Here is an 8,407-nt window from a genome sequence, read left to right on the forward strand (position 1 = left end):
GATAGCTAGACCATTGCTAATGAGGACAAAACTTCCTATTTCAGTATGGGGGCATGCTATTTTGCATGCAGCAGCACTTGTGCGCATAAGGCCAACAAATTATCATGAATTTTCTCCATTACAGTTGGCGTTTGGAAGGGAGCCAAATATATCCTATCTTAGAATATTTGGGTGCGCGGTATATGTCTCAATTGCTCCACCGCACCGCACAAAGATGGGTCCCCAAAGAAGATTGAGAATATATGTTGGGTATGAATATCCTTCTATTATAAAATATCTGGAACCTATGACTGGAGATTTATTTACGGCAAGATTCGCTGATTGTCATTTTGATGAATCAGTATACCCAACATTAGGGGGAAAACATAAGCAGTTGAAAAATGAGATAGATTGGAATTCATTGTCACTATCTCATTTAGATCCTCGAACAAATCAAGAGCAAGAAGTTCAAAAGATGATTTATTTGCAGAATATTGCAAATCAACTGCCGGATGCATTTATCAACCTTTCACGGGTTACTAAATCGCATATCCCAACTGCTAATGCTCAAGTTCGAGTTGATGTCCCGATAGGACAACTTGTTCAGGCAAATAAGTCTAGACCACACTTAAAACGTGGAAGACCATTTGGTTCCAAAGATAAAAATCCTCGAAAAAGGAAAGGAATAAATGATCAAGATGATCATAATTTGGAGGCGAGTGCTCAAGAAGAGCCCAGAGACACAACAAATGGTGATACCACCAAGGAGGTCCAAGTACCTGAAAATAATGAGAATGAAGAAATCTCAATAAGTTATGTCTCGACAGGAAAACGGTGGAATCGAAATGATATTGTGGTCGATAATATTTTTGCTTATAATGTTGCCATTGAAATAATGCAACAAGATAAGGATCTTGAGCCAAAATCTGTCGATGAATGCAGACGGAGAAATGATTGGCCAAAATGGAAGGATGCAATTCAAGCAGAGTTAACTTCACTTGAAAAACGTGAAGTTTTCAGATCAATAATCCGAACACCTGAAGGTGTCAAGCCAGTAGGGCATAAATAGGTTTTTGTGCGTAAACGAAATAAAAAGGGTGAAGTCGTAAGATATAAAGCACGACTAGTAGCCCAAGGTTTTTCGCAAAGACCTGGCATTGACTATATGGAAACATATTCCCCTGTGGTGGATGTAATTACCTTCAGGTATCTAATGAATTTGGCAGTTCATGAAAAGCTTGAAATGCACTTAATGGACGTGGTCACTGCTTATTTATATGGATCATTGGACCACGATATTTTTATGAAAATTTCCGAAGGGTTCAAAGTGCTTGAAACATACAAGGATTCTCGAGAAAATTGCTCAATAAAGCTTCAGAAATCTTTATACGGGTTGAAACAATCAGGGCGAATGTGGTACAATCGTCTTAGCGAATATTTGCTAAAAGAAGGATATAAAACTGACCCAATTTGCCCTTGTGTCTTTATGAGAAGGTCTGGATCTGAATTTGTCATAATAGCAGTATATGTTGATGATTTGAATATTATTGGAACTCCGGAAGAACTTTCAAAGGCAGTAAAATGTCTGAAAAAGGAGTTTGAAATGAAAGACCTTGGAAAGACAAAATTTTGTCTTGGTCTACAAATTGAACATTTTACAAATGGGATATTTGTCCATCAGTCAACATATACTGAAAATATTTTAAAGAGATTTTATATGGATAAAGCACACCCATTGAGTACCCCAATGGTTGTGAGATCTCTTGATATTAATACAGATTCGTTTCGGCCTTATGAAAATGATGAAGAACTTATTGGTGCTGAAATACCATACCTTAGTGCAATTGGTGCATTAATGTATCTTGCCAACAATTCTAGACCAGATATAGCTTTCTCAGTAAACTTGTTAGCAAGATTTAGTTCTTCACCAACACGCAGACACTGGAATGGAATTAAGCATATATTCAGATACCTTCGAGGTACCATTGATATGAGATTGTTTTACTCAAATGATTCCACGTCACAATTGATCGGTTATGCAGATGCGGGATATTTATCTGATCCCCATAAAGGTCGATCGCAAACAGACTATTTATTTACATGTGGTGGTACAGCTATATCATGGCGTTCAACAAAGCAAACTATGGTTGCCACTTTCTCAAATCATGCAGAGATAATAGCCATTAATGAAGCAAGTCGAGAATGTGTTTGGTTAAGATCAATAACTCAACACATTCAAGAAACATGTGGTCTTTCTTTGACAAAAGACGCTCCAACAATATTGTATGAAGACAATGCTGCATGTATAGCTCAACTGAAGGGAGGATACATCAAAGGAGACAGAACAAAACATATTTCACCAAAATTCTTTTTCACTCATGATCTTCAAAAGAAGGGTGAAATAGATGTCCAACAAATTCGTTCAAGTGACAATTTGGCGGATATGTTCACCAAAGCATTGCCAACTTCAACCTTTGAAAAAATGAGATACAAAATTGGAATGCGTCGTCTTCGAGATATTAAGTGATATTTTCATCAGGGGGAGCAAAATACGCGCTGTACTCTTTTTCCCTTAGTCAAGGTTTTGTCCCACTGGATTTTCCTAATAAGGTTTTTAATGAGGCAGCACTCAAGGCGTATTATCAGATGTGTGTACTCTTTTTCCTTCATTAGGCTTTTTCCCACTGGGTTTTTCCTAATAAGGTTTTAACGAGGTACAACATCTATGGATGTTCAAAATAACAATGTATATTATTTTATTTTTTGAAAAGTTTTAACGAGACACATTTCTCGTGGACATCCGAGGGGGAGTATTATCAACCAAGTAAAATGGTTGTCCACTTAAAATGGTGGATAGTCCATTTACTTTTTAAGTGGGTAAATTGCCCATTAATATTTTCCTCCACTTGTAAATATGGCTATAAATATAGCCTTAAACTTCAATGTAAATACACACAAAAAAACACATAAAAAAAGAGAATTACTATTACTCTCTCTATATTACTACTCTCTCTATTAATACTTTCTATATACATATTCTCTTGTTCTTCTTCCTTTATAAAATTGTCAAGTTAATTAATTTATAACATATGTTACCTTTTGTAATTTAATTAGTTATAACACGTTGGTTCTTTATATTTCAGTTTATTTATCAAGTTTGCAATGAAAAATTATATGTTATTATAAATCAATTTTACCTGGTAGTATAATTTAGGGTAAATTTAAAAAATGACAATATATTTAGTTTAATAATTTTCTATGAGTATAGTTTCCCTAATTACTCTCTCTAACTATAGTTATGTTTGCTATGGTTATTAATGTTTGTATATCTCGGTGCATTATATAAATTGGGTTTTCCTGTTTGTGTATCTCACTACATTATATAAATTGGGCTTTCAAAGAGATTGTATATATTCACTTTCAGATTTGTATATTCGCTTTTACATTTGCTTTAGAGATTTGTATATTCACTATATATTCACTTCCAGATTTGCTTTAGAGATTTGAATATTTGCTTTCATATTTGTATATGAGCCCCAGATTTGTATAATAGCGAATTTCATTAAATTATAGCCAATTCGTGTAATTAATTGAAACTATATTTTTATTGCATAATTATAATAGTAATATTTGCCGATCTCCATAGTTTTAACTATAATTTATGATTTATACATGCTATCCAGTGGCGGACCCACCTTATGCCGAGGGGGTTTCGAACCCCCCATCGGCGGAAAATTATACTATTTATATATAGTTAAAATATTTTTTTATGTATGTAAAGTAGATGTCGAACCCCCTTCGACTAGTTCGTATGTGTACTTATTTAGATTTTGAACCCCCTTATTTAAAATCCTAGATCAGCCACTGTTGCTATCTATGCATAAACCTATACAAATATTTAACCCGGAAATATTATAATTTCATCGTCAAAGGTGATGATGAGATGAATAAAATTTTATGTTCAAACTCTAGACATGAAAAGATCTTGATAGGCAATACTTTTCCTTTTGAATGGGCTTTACACAGAGCGACATCATAAATATTGTACAGACTAGCTACTTATCGAACCAGTTTTTGAAAAATAGTTAGCATTTGCAAAATTCATTGAAACGTAACCACTTTGATGAAAGAACATTGATCATGATAAATGTCATGGCTTTCAAACCTAAGCAAGTGAAAAATTAAAGATATATTGTCATGATTTTCATAGTTGAAAAAAGTGAAATTTCGTGATAGTGTCTTAAATTTCGTCCATGATATTTTGATGAAGTTTCATATTCAAAGTTTAAAATTCAAGACAAGTGTCATTAATTCCTAAATTAACTACTTTCTTCTTTTGAATTTACTCGTCAAATTTTAATTTGTCACACCTGTTTAAAAAATAATTATTAGTATAGTGAGTTTATCATTTTACTCCTATTAATTGATAGGGTCCCAAATATAATTACTCACTATATTTTTCAAAGACATTAACTCAATATAAATAGGGTATAATAGAAAGAAAACAATTGTGCTTTTTTAATTTCTCAAAAATTACAAGTAAAAATAGAAATTAAATTAGAAAATATTTGACAAATAAAAATAAACGAAAAAAAATATTTTTCAATGATTTTTGAACCTGTAATCATGTTTTCAATTATAAGTACGGAAATCGGCTATACTTGAATTTTACCCTAGGAATACAAATTAGTCATGCGATCAAAACGAATATCAAATGCCAAAAAAAAAACAAAAAACTAGTGACTGCAAAAAGGCCACCAATCAATATGGGCACCCTTTGAGAGTTTGAAGGGTAATATATATTCTTGTTGATCAGTTTATATGAATGTTAAACTATTTATAATTAATTCCATTATGATTGTTATCAGTTTTGAATTTAAATACCTGAATGATATATTGTTTAGTCTCTGACAGCATATTGCCAATGAATTTAAGTTTGTAAAAAAAGTAACTGTGAAAACAAGATAATAAAAGAAATGCTAAAAATATCAGATGTGTGAAACTGGATCTTGTTTCCATTAATAATGAAGTAATTTTATGGGATTCAGGATTTAAGTTCTGAAAGAAGAGAAGGATTTTTACCGAGAAAATTTTTCTGTACTGCTTATTTTATAATCGTGTGTTTGTGAGTTGTACAATCGTCGTGTATATATATATCTTGAGTCCAGATATAAATAGACCTCTACAACTATTAACTGAGTTCTAATACAAAAATATAAAAGAATACACTACATATGACCTAGTATAGTGCAAATACAACTTCTAATACAATTATAATGCAAACACAACTCCTACTAAACATAAGAGACGGATCAGACAAAAAATGCAGCTCTAAGTATGAGCTAAATTCATTTCCTTAATCTCTACATCGCCTTCTTCTCCAAAGAGCTCAACCTCAATTTCTCATCAATGTCCACCCCCCCCCCCCCTCAAGTGGGAGCCCGAGGTTCGGACTCCTAACTTGACTAGAAAATGACGATGAAGTGGTCAGGCCAATGCCTTGGTGAAAATATCAACAATCTGTGAAAAGGAGGGCACAAATGATAAGGAAATCAGTCCTGTCGAGTATTTTTTCTCTAACAAAATGGCAATCCAATTAGATATGTTTAGTTTGTTCATGAAATACTGGGTTCTTAGCAATGTGAATTGCTGCTTGAATGTCACAGTGGACATCAATGGGAAGAGATAGTGAAATAGAAAGATCATTGAGAAGACGGATCACCCATGAAATTTCTGCAACCAGACGGCGAATAAAGCGATATTCGACCTCCGCTGATGATAATGAGATCACTTGTTGTTTCTTTGATTTCCAAGAAATGGGGCAATCTTCCATAGTTAGAAAGAACCCGCTCACTGATCATCGAGAGTCTGAGCACGAAGCCCAATCAGCATCGCAAAATCCCAAAAGTTGAAAGGAAGGTGGTGATGATAAAAAAATCCCCAGTCCGGGATCATTTCTTATATAGCGAAGGGTATGGAGCGCAGCTCGCAGATGACCTTGCTTAGGACTTTGCATGTATTGACTCAGAGTTTGTACTGCATAAGATAAATCAGGCTGTGTACGGGTTAGGAAATTCAATTTTCCTAACAGTCGCCGATAGATGGTTGGATTCTGCTAGGGTTCCCCACAATCAGAAGAAAGCTTTAATGTGGGATCGAGCAGAGTGGAGACACATCGATGTTCAGTAGAGTCACATTCATCTAGAAGATCAATTGCAAACTTTGTTGGGTCACAACAAGACAATCAGGTTCATGCAGAATTTCCATTCCCAGGAAATAACTTACTATACCCAAATCCTTAATACGAAGTTCTAAATCAAGAAATGATTTAATTTCAGCAATATCTTCCTCATGGTTCCCTGTAATCAGGATATCATCAACATAAACTGCAATCACAGTGATTAAAGCTCCAGTAGATATAAAAAACAAGGAATAATCATTCAATGATGAGGTGAATCCCCTAGAACCCAAGGCAGAAGAAAGTCGCGCATACCATTGAGAGATGCTTGTTTCAGCCCGTAAAGGGACTTATGAAGTTTACAAACATGAGACGGAGATGGGGCAACAACACCTGGAGGAAATTTCAGGAAAACCTCCTCATCCAAATCACCGTGAAGGAAGGCGTTGTTGACGTCAAGCTGATACAAATTCCATCCTTTCTTTGTTGCAATACTTAATAAACATATGATAGTTGTCATTTTCACGACTGGTGAAAATGTCTCGGTATAATCAATACCTTCTCTTTGTATGTCACCTCTGATTACCAACCTCGCTTTTAGTCATTCTAGTGTCCCATCCGACCTAACTTTAACTTTATATACCCATTTACAGGGAAATGCTTTCTTCCCAAGAGGTAATTGGAGTACCCCATGTTCGGTTAGACTTTAGGGCCTCAAGTTCTTTGTCCATTGCAAGTTTCCAACCTGGGTGCAGTGCTGCCTCTTGGTAAGAATTTGGTTCAGAAATATTGCATATGAAACTAACAACTTGTTGGCTTTGTGGTGAAAGAGCATTAAAAGAATAAGAATGAAATGGAATTAGTGGTGGATTAGGGGATATAACTGAGTATGCTGCATCACAAATATAGTCAGAAAGATAAGAAGGAGCAATGTGTTTTCTGGTAGACCTGCGTGGGACTTGTACTGGACTTGGTTCCATCCTGGGCAGTTCACTGTTATCTGAAAAATGAGAATCAGGTGAGTGTACTTCTGTATCATTTGTTAGTGTTTTAGAATTGTTAGTGACATCCTGTTGTAAAGGAAAAATGTGTGAACTTTGGGTAGAAGTGAATATAGCTGGAAACAATCTGGACATAGGAGCAGAGTGAGAAAATGGAAAAATCGTTCAGAAAATTTGACATCTCTAGATACTATTACTTCACCTGTTTGAAGATTAAGGAAGTTGTATCCTTTCTGAGAAAAGGGTAGCCTAAGAATACTCCTGGGAAGGCTCTAGGCATTAATTTGTCCCTATTTCTTGTTAACGTGGAAGCAAAACATAAGCAACCGAAAGGTTTAAGCAGAGTATAATTTGGTGTTTTTCCAAAAAACACTTGATATGGAGATGTATTATGTAGAACTTCAGAGGAGAATCTATTAATTAAGTGCGTAGCTGTTAAGAGACAATCCCCCCAGAACTTCTTTGGTAGGTGCGATTGGTATAACAAGGCTCTGTATGCTTTCTTTCTGCTACCTCGTTTTGTTGTGGGGTCCCAACACAAGAAGTTTGATGTATAATACCTCTAGAAGAAAAGAATTCTGAAAGGTGTATCCCCGCACCTAGTTCATAAGCATTGTCAGATCTGATTATCTTGACTTTAGCTGAAAATTGTCTTTTAATAAGGGATAGAAAGGATTTCAAAGTGGAAAAAGCACTTGATTTTGTGGATAAAAGATAAGTCCATGTGGCCCTAGAGAAATCATCTACAATAGTAAGAAAGTATCTTTCTCCTTTGTAGGTAGGCACATTATAAGGTCCTCATGAATCTATGTGAATTAGTTCAAATATTTTCTTGGATGATATAGCATTTGTTTGGAAAGACAACTTACTTTGTCTAGCCATAGGGCAGACATCACATGGAAATTCATGTTTATCATTTGGCTTAAGTGATAGTTTCTTGATATTTTTCATAGCATGGCAAGGTAAATGGCCCAAACGAAAATGCCAGTTTTTTAGAAACAGAAACATTAGAAACTATATTATTATTGAACTGAGATGGAGAGTCTCCATTTACAGTAGATTGTCTGGACTCACACGATAGTAAAGCCTGACTATCGGACTCTAAATTTAAAGAACTAACTCTATTCTTTGAACTTAAGAACTTGACAGAAACAAAAAAATGACTCAGAACTTTGGGACTTGGCGCAGGTTTCATCCAGTACATAAAGTTCACCAACTGCTCTACCAAACACCACTTGCATCTTCAGAG

The sequence above is a fragment of the Solanum dulcamara genome, chromosome 2 (genome assembly GCF_947179165.1).
Source record: "Solanum dulcamara chromosome 2, daSolDulc1.2, whole genome shotgun sequence".
NCBI classification, from domain to species: Eukaryota; Viridiplantae; Streptophyta; class Magnoliopsida; order Solanales; family Solanaceae; genus Solanum; species Solanum dulcamara.